The sequence below is a fragment of the Vulpes vulpes genome, chromosome 12 (assembly GCF_048418805.1).
Source record: "Vulpes vulpes isolate BD-2025 chromosome 12, VulVul3, whole genome shotgun sequence".
Classification (NCBI taxonomy): Eukaryota; Metazoa; Chordata; class Mammalia; order Carnivora; family Canidae; genus Vulpes; species Vulpes vulpes.
Window position 1 is genome coordinate 65,692,223 of NC_132791.1, and position 8,944 is coordinate 65,701,166.

At 41.3% G+C, this 8,944-nt stretch overlaps 1 pseudogene; it reads right to left on the reverse strand.

The window, feature by feature from the left end:
* Window positions 1–634: 634 nt before the first annotated feature.
* On the reverse strand, window positions 635–1,198 carry LOC112932419 (proline-rich protein 3 pseudogene; annotated as a pseudogene).
* Window positions 1,199–8,944: the final 7,746 nt, after the last annotated feature.

Below are 8,944 nucleotides of genomic sequence, written 5' to 3' on the forward strand. Positions count from 1 at the left end.
GGCTATGTATGAGGGGATGCACAGTTTCACAAAGCACAGTGATTACAGACCAGAGTGGTGGAGATCATGCTACTGATGCAGTATCTACAAAATCCAAAAGCAGGGAGAGTGGCCTTTCAGGGAGTAACTCTGCACCAGTCATCTGTACTTGACCCCAGGTCAACCTGGTGAGTTTCACAGCAACTGGCAACTTTGGGGGGTAGGGTTTGTCACATAAAAAGACTTAAAACAAGCAGCTAGAAGAAGGAAATGATAGGAAACTGCTCCATGGCTCTTAGGAATTGAGGGCAGTACCAAGGGCTGGGTGGACAGATGCACAAGAAACAGGACCAAAGAGGTTTCCTGTCCAGCAGTCAATCGGCAAAGGGGAAGAGGATCCAGAAGACAGTTGAAGAGAGCAAAGGTGGGGTCCTGAAGGTGAGTCTCTGGAGGCTGGATCAGAAGAAAGCCCACATGTTGGGCACCAGTGATGAAACACAACTCTGGACCCCAAATGGGGGAGGTGGCAGATGGGGGTGGGTGTCACTGAGGGTGGTAGGTGGAACAGCCTCATAGTAGCCATCACAGGGCCACAGGGAAATATATGGCCACTAGATCAGAGGGCTCCTTCCAGCCTGGATGGAAAGGCACAATGTCACAGAGGAGGTCCATTGACGCCTGGGTGGTAGAAGGCATAGAGTCCTCATATTGACAGTGGCCCTTTTTGGCAAAGTGTTGGCAGACAGGGCAGTTGGATTTGTCTTCCATAACTTGGGGGCCATCCTTGGGCAGGCAGGTATTTTTGATAAGAGACCAACCTTTGAGCCTTCGGGGATTTCTCTGCTCTTTGTGAAAGCCTCCTCTGGAGGACCTCCATGGCCTGGTGCAGGAAAACGAGGTTCAGTATTGGCCCCCCACCAGTCACGACCATATGGGCCGCACCTGGGGCCCAGGCCTCCCTGAATTGGGCCTCTGCCCCTGGAGGAGGTGGGAGGCTCAGCAATGGTGGAATCATTGGTCCCCTCCATCCTGGAGGACCTCTGTGAAGAGCTGACTTGGGGTCACCAGGCTTTCCATTGGCCATGGTAGGAGGGCCCAGAAGGCTGGGTGGTCCAATGGGACTCCCATCCTCCTCATCTCCAGTCTTCTCCTGCTCTGTCAGTGGGGGCTGCTGCGGTGGTGGTGGCTGATGCTGATGTTGCTTCTTTTCTTTGGGCATCGTGGTTGCTGCAATGGGTGCAGTGGGATTTGGAGGGCAGTCGAGATTTATCTGTATTGATGGGGATACCTATAATTAGTTCCTATTGCTAATATTATTTCTACAGCATTTTATTGATTAAAAATTCTCCAATTTGTCTCCCTAGCTACTGGTATGACTAATGGGACTGGTTTCCTTTATTCCCCCATTACAAAAAATGTTATTATGAGTTACTATACAGGTATCTTGCTGTAGCTTGCCAAGAGAAAACTGTACATAGATACTTAGGATTGTGGGATATGTGTATATATAATACACAAGTATGCAGTAATGCTGAATCGTTTCCCAAAGCAGTCACACAAATTCACACCTCCACCAGCAGTGTGTACATTTCTGTTGCTTTAAATATTGCTAACTTTTGACATTTTTAGACTTTTTAATTTTTACTTATTAGATGGGCTTAAATAGGATTTGTGTGTGTGTATGTGTGTGGTTCTGATTTGTATTTATTTATTTATTTTTAGTGAAGTTTGACTTATCCCATCAATGCCCTCCTCAGTGCCCATCATCTAGCTACCCCATCCCCCCATCCACCTCCCCTTCTGCTACCGTTTATTTCCCAGAGTTAGAAGTCTCTGATGTTTTGTCACCATCTCTAATTTTTCCCACTCATTTTCCCTCCTTTCCCTTATAATTTCTTCCACTATTATATTCCCATTGGCCATTGTGGGCATTGGGGTGCAGATGTCCCAGTGTTTCACTGCAGCTATATCTTTGGGGTAAATCCCCAGCAGTCCAATTGCTGGGTCTTAGGGCAGGTCTATTTTTAACTCTTTGAGGAACCTCCACACAGTTTTCCAGAGTGGCTGTACCAGTTCACATTCCCACCAACAGTGCAAGAGGGTTCCCCTTTCTCCACATCCTTTCCAACATTTGTTGTTTCCTGTCTTGTTAATTTGAGCTATTCTCACTGGTATGAGGTGGTATCTCATTGTGGTTTTGATTTTTATTTCCCTGATGGCAAGTGATGCGGAGCATTTTCTCATGTGCTTGTTGGCCACGTGTATGTCTTCTTTGGTGAAATTTCTGTTCGTGTATTCTGCCCATTTTCTGATTGTGTTTTTTCCTTGTTGGGTGTTGAGTTTGATAAATTCTTTATAGATTTTGGATACAAGCCCTTTAACTGATAGGTCATTTGCAAATATCTTCTCCCACTCTGTAGGTTGTCTTTTAGTTTTGTTGACTCTTTTTTCCTGTGCAGAAGCTTTTTATCCTGATTAAGCCCCAATAGTTCATTTTTGCTTGTTTCCTTTGCCTTCCTAGATGTATCTTGCAAGAAGTTACTGTGGCCAAGTTCAAAAAGGGTGTTGCCTATGTTCTTCTCTAGGATTTTGATGGATTCTTGTCTTACATTTAGATCTTTCAACCATTTTGAGTTTATCTTTGTGTTAGGTATAAGAGAATGGTCAAGTTTCATTCTTATGCATGTGGCTGTCCAATTTTCCCAGCACCATTTATTGAAGAAACTATCCCTTTTCCAGCAGATATTTTTTCCTGCTTTGTTGAATATTAGTTGACCAGAGAGTTGAGGGCCCATTTCTGGATTCTCTATTCTGTTCCACTGATCTATGTGTCTGGTTTTGTGCCAGTGCCACACTGTCTTGATGATCACAGCTTTGTAGTACAACTTGAAAGCCAGCATTGTGATGCCCCTGGCTCTGGTTTTCTTTTTCAATATTGCCCTGGCTATTCGGGGTCTTTTCTGATTCTACACAAATCTTAAGATTATTTGTTCCAATTCTGTGAAGAAAGTCCATGGTATTTTGATAGAGATTGCATTGAACATGTAAATTGCCCTGGGTAGCATTGACATTTTCACAATATTAATTCTTCCAATCCATGAGCATGGAATATTTTTCCATCTCTTTGTGTCTTCCTTAATTTCTTTCAGAAGTGTTCTGTGGTTTTTAGGGTATAGATCCTTTACCTCTTTGGTTAGGTTTATTCCTAGGTATCTTCGGCTTTTCGGTTCAATTGTAAATGGGATTGACTCCTTAATTTCTCTTTCTTCAGTCTCATTGTTAGTGTATAGAAATGCCACTGATTTCTGTGCATTGATTTTGTATCCTGCCACATTGCTGAATTGCTGGATGATTTCTAGCAATCTTAGTGTGGAGTCTTTTGGGTTTTCTATATACAGTATCATGTCATCTGTGAAGAGGGAGAGTTTGACTTCTTCTTTGCCAATTTGAATACATTTTACTTCTTTTTGTTGTCTGATGGCTGAGGTTAGGACTTCTAGTACTATGTTGAATAACAGTGGTAAGGGTGGACATCTCTGTTGTGTTCCTAATCTTGGGGGGAAGGCCCCCGTTTTTTTCCCATTGAGAATGATATTTGCTGTGGGCTTTTCATAGATGGCTTTTAAGATACCGAGGAATATTCCCTCTATCCCTACAGGCTGAAGAGTTTTGATCTGGAATGGATGATGTATTTTGTCAAATGCTTTGTCTGCATCTATTTAGAGGATCATATCGTTCTTGTTTTTTCTCTTGCTGATGTGATCTATCACACTGATTGTTTTACGAGTGTTGAACCAACCTTGCATCCTGGGGATAAGTCCCACTTGGTCATGGTGAATATTCTATTTAATGTACTTTTGGATCCTATTGCTTACTATATTTTTGAGTTTTTGCATCTGTGTTCATTGGTATATAATATTGGTCTATAATTCTCCTTTTTGTTGGTGTCTTTGTCTGGTTTTGGAATTAAGGTGATGCTGGCCTCACAGAACGAATTTGGAAGTATTCCATCCTTTTCTATTTTTCTATAAACAGCTTTAGTAGAATAGGTATTGTTTCTTCTTTAAACGTTTGATAGAATTCCCCTTGGAAGCCATCTGGCCCTGGACTTTTGTGTCTTGGGAGGTTTTTGATGACTGCTTCAATTTCCTCCCTGGTTATTGGCCTGTTCAGATTTTCTATTTCTTTCTGTTCTAGTTTCGGTAATTTGTGGTTTTCCACAAATGCATCTATTTCTTCTAGACTGCCTAATTTGTTGGCATATAGCTGCTCATAATACATTTTTAAAATCATTTGTATTTCCTTGGTATTAGTTGTGATCTCTCCTCTTTCATTCATGGTTTTATTGAGTCTTTTTTCTTTTTAATAAGGATGGCTAGGGGCTTATCTATCTTCTTAATTTTTCAAAGAACCAACTTCTGGTTTTGTTGATCTGTTCTACAGTTCTTCTTGTCTCTATTTTGTTGAGTTCTGCTTGAAGCTTTATTATCTCCCTTCTTCTGCCTAGTGTAGGTTTTACTTCCTGTTCTTTCTCCAGTTCCTTTAGGTTCAAGGTTAGCTTGTGTATTTGAGTTTTTTCCAGTTTTTTGAGGGAGGCTTGTATTGCAATGTACTTCCCTCTTAGGACCACTTTTCCTGTATCCCAAAGATTTTGAACAGTTGTATCTTCATTTTCATTCGTTTCCATGAATCTTTTAATTCTTCTCTAATTTCCTGGTTGACCCCTTCATCTCTTAGTAGGATGCTCTTTAACTTCCATGTGTTTTAGTTTCTTTCAAATTTCTTCTAGTGATTGAGTTCTAGTTTCAAAGCATTATGGTCTGAAAATATGCAGGGGACAACCCCAATCTTTTGGTATCAGTTGACACCTGATTTGTGACTCAGTATGTGGTTTATTCTGGAGAAAGTTCCATTTGCACTTGAAAAGAATGTGTATTCAGTTGCTTTCGGATGCAAAGTTCTGTATATATCTGTGAAATCTATTTGGTCCAGTGTATTATTTAAGGCCCTTGTTTCTTTGGTGATGTTGTGCTTAGAATATCTGTCATTTGCAGAAAGTGCTGTGTTGAAGTCTCCTACTATTAGTGTATTATTATCTAAGCATGTCTTTACTTTGTTATTGATTGATATACTTGGCAGCTCCCACATTAGGGGCATAAATATTCATGATTGTTAGGTCTTCTTGTTGGATAGACCCTTTAAGAATGATATAGTGTCCCTCTTCATGTCTTACGACAGACTTTGGGATAAACTTTAATTTATCTGATATGAAGATTGCTACCCCTGCTTTCTTTTGAGGAGCATTTGAATGGTAAATGGTTCTCCACCCTTTCATTTTCAGGCTAGAGGTATCCTTAGGTATAAAATGAATCTCTTGTAGACAGCAAATAGATGGGTCTTGCTTTTTAAATCCAGTCTGATATACTGTCTTTTGTTGGAATCATTTAGCACATTCACATTCAGAGTAACTATTGAAAGATATGAATTTAGTGTCATCATAATACCTATTCAGTCCCTGTTTTGGGGGATTATTTCTTTGAGCTTCCTCTTTCTTTTACAGGGTCCCCCTTCATATTTCTTACAGAGCTGGTTTGGTGGTCATATTCTTTCAGTTTCTGCCTATGTTGGAAACTCTTTATTTCCCCTCTATTCTGAATGACAGCCTTGCTGGATAAAATATTCTTGGCTGCATGTTCTTCTCATTTAGGACCTGGAATATATCCTGCCAGCCCTTTCTGGCCTGCCAGGTCTCTGTGGAGAGGTCTGCTGTTAATCTGATATTTCTCCTCATATAAGTTAGGGATCTCTTATCTCTTGCTGCTCTAAGGATTTTCTCTTTATCTTTGGAATTAGTAAGTTTCACTATTAAATGTTGAGGTGTTGAACAGCTATTACTGATTTTGCGAGGAGACCTCTCTACTTCCTGCATCTGAATGCCTATTTCCTTCCCCAAATTAGGGAAGTTCTCAGCTATGATTTGTTCAAATATACTTTGTCACCGTCTCTCCCTCTTAGCGTCTTCTGGAACTCCAATTCTATGTAGATTCTTCCTTCTCAGGCTCTCATTTATTTCCCTTAGCTTTTCCTCATGGTCTCTTGATTGTTTTTCTCTTTTTTCCTCAGCTTCCTTACTTACCATCAACTTGTCTTCTCTGTAGCTCACTCTTTCTTCTACCTCGTTAACTCTTGTCATTAGGACCTCCAGTTTGGATTGCATCTCATTTAATTGATTTTTAATTTCAGCCTGATTATATCTAAATTCTTCAGTCATGAAGTCTCTAGAGTCCTTTATGGTTTTTTTTTTTTTTCCCCAGAGCCACCAGTAGCTTCATAGTTGTGCTTCTTAATTGGCTTTCTGACATGGAATTGAAATCTATATTCTGTAACTCTGTGGCAGAGAGCACTGTTTCTGATTCTTTCTTTTGTGGTGAATTCTTCCTTCTAGTCATTTTGTTCAGTGCAAAGTGGCTGTATAAGCGGCTGAGTCAAGAATATCAGCCACGACCTAAGTAAGTTCCATCCTAGATGATTCTGACATGGTTGAGACCAGAAAATGAAAAAGAAGATCTGAACAAAATAAAAGGATCACTAAAGTGCAAAACAAATTTTAAAACAAAGTAGTAAAGAATAAAAGGCCAAACCACAAAGAAGAAAAAAGAAAAAGAATAAATAAAAAAGTAAAGAGGAAAAAGAAAAAAAAAAGGAAAAAGGGGAAGGACTGGGATTAGGTGGTGGTGAAGAAGTTGTAGTGGAGGGGGAATTTAGTCTACCTGAGGGGTCCTAGAGGGTGATCCTCTTGGTTCTGAGTGTATTAAGTTCTGTATGTTAGAAGAACATATGTCTTCCAACATAAGATGCTCAATCCCAAATTTATATAAACCAGCAATAATTATAGAAAGCCCCAACACTGACCGCCAAAACACATACAAGATAAAAGAGGGGGGCAGAATGGAAATGAAGAGAGAATATAATCTCACAGAATGAACCATCACAGTGTACCACTTGATTCTGGGTGTAGGTTGGTCATGTTTTAGAAGGTATTAACTTTTGCCATTGTAGAATAAAACAAGGCAGAGAAAACAAGAAACACAAAAACCCATATCTCATATATCTCCCAAAATTATAGAGTATGTTGAAGGGAATCCAGAAGTGAAAAATATATCTAAGACAGTAATTGTAGAGATATGGATGTCAAAAAGGAAAAAACCTAAAAATGAATAGCTGGTAATATATCGTAGTTAAGGTGGGAAAAGAGAAGAAATATTGGAAATTATTTATCTGATATAAAAGCAAGTTGTAATGGAAAAAGGAAAAAAAAAATAATAAAAAAAGGGATTCTCTAGTTCTATATACTATTTCCCTTGGTCCTGGAGCTTCCCAGCGCCGCGTGGTCCAGAACTTGCTCCTCCCCGTCCTTCCAGCTGGTCTTCTGGGGGCGGGGCCTGCGCGCTGACTCTCAGGTGCGTGCACCTGCGGGAGACGCCCCCCCGCCCCCCGCCAGGTGCCGGGCTCCGCCTGCGCTGCTCCCCCGCGAGGCCTCTGTCCCCCGGGCCCCCACTTCCCGGGCTCAGGGGAACGAGGAGGAACCAGCAGGATGGCGGCGGCCGGTCTCCAGCCCTGGAGTCAGCTCCGCGGGCAGCACCGCAGCCCCCCCTCCCCTCCCCAGATGCCCCGGGGCTGCGGCGCTCCAGCCCCATCCCGAGGCCGGCTCGCGGGGTGCGGGGAGCTCTCCCCGGGCGCCCCCCCTCCTGGGGACCCCGGGAGCCTGGAGGCTTCCCCGCCCTCCTGCAGCCCCTCCGGCCTCCCCGCCCCGCACTTGTCCGCCGGGTCCGAGGTCCCGCTTCTCGGGCGGGGCTTCCCGGCTCCTCGCGGCGCCCCTCCCGCACTTCATTCTTAATTATTTATTTTTTTCCGCCTTCCTACCTTGCTAGAAGTGAAAACCTCTCTGTGGCATTCTGGCTGTTCTCTCTTTAAATGTCAGGTGAATTCGGTGTTCAGGATGTTTTGAAGTCATCTAGGGCGGCCGGTGGGCCGGGTGAGGTGAGGCCCCTGCTCCTCCGCGCTCTCGCCTCCGCCTCCTGTTCTCCGATTTGCGGTTAGTGAGGTTTAGGCTGAGCGTCTTTTCCGATGTTTGCGTTTCCTCTTCTGTGAAGTGACTGCTCCTGTCTTTATCCCATTTTCCCACTTTTTGTGTTTTTCTAATTGATTCTGGAGTTCTTTATATATTCTCGGTATGAATGCTTGGTCAGTCCTATGTGTTACACGTTTTCTTTTAGTTTGTCGGTTGTCTTATCTTCTTTATGGTATCTTTCTACCTGAAGTTCTTGATTTTAATTTAGTCAAATCCCTGAATTGTTTTTATGACTTGTGCTCGTGTGTGTGTGTGTGTGTGTGTCTTTTTAAAGAAGTCTTTCTGGTTTCAAGATCACATTTTCATCCTTTGCAATACATATTGATATTCCCTTCACATTATTCTTCTTCAGGAATGTCTTCACTACTTTTGATGTTCAGTTTTTTATGTAAATTTTAGAATGAGCTCATAAAGTTTTGCAAAAAGCCTGGATTTTTACTGGAATTAATTTTTCTCAGATCAATTTAAGAGTTTATTTCTTAAAAAAAAAGAGTTTATTTCTTTATGATTTCAAGTCTGTGAAATATATTCTATTGATTTTGATCTTTAATTTCATTTAATAATGTTTTTTACACATACGGTGCTCATGTATCTGTGATTACATTTATTTCTAAGAACTTCGTATTTTTTGTTGGTATTGTGAATGGTGTTTTAAACACATTATTAAGTGATTTTTTTGTGTAAAGTAAAATGCTAGAATTATATTGGTTTCTGTCTAGCTACTTTGCTAAATTAATAACTCATCTGATTCTCTTGGGTTTTGTACATGGAAAGTGAAATTATCTGTAAATAATGACAGACTCTTTCTTCTTTTCCTATCTGTATCTATTTAGT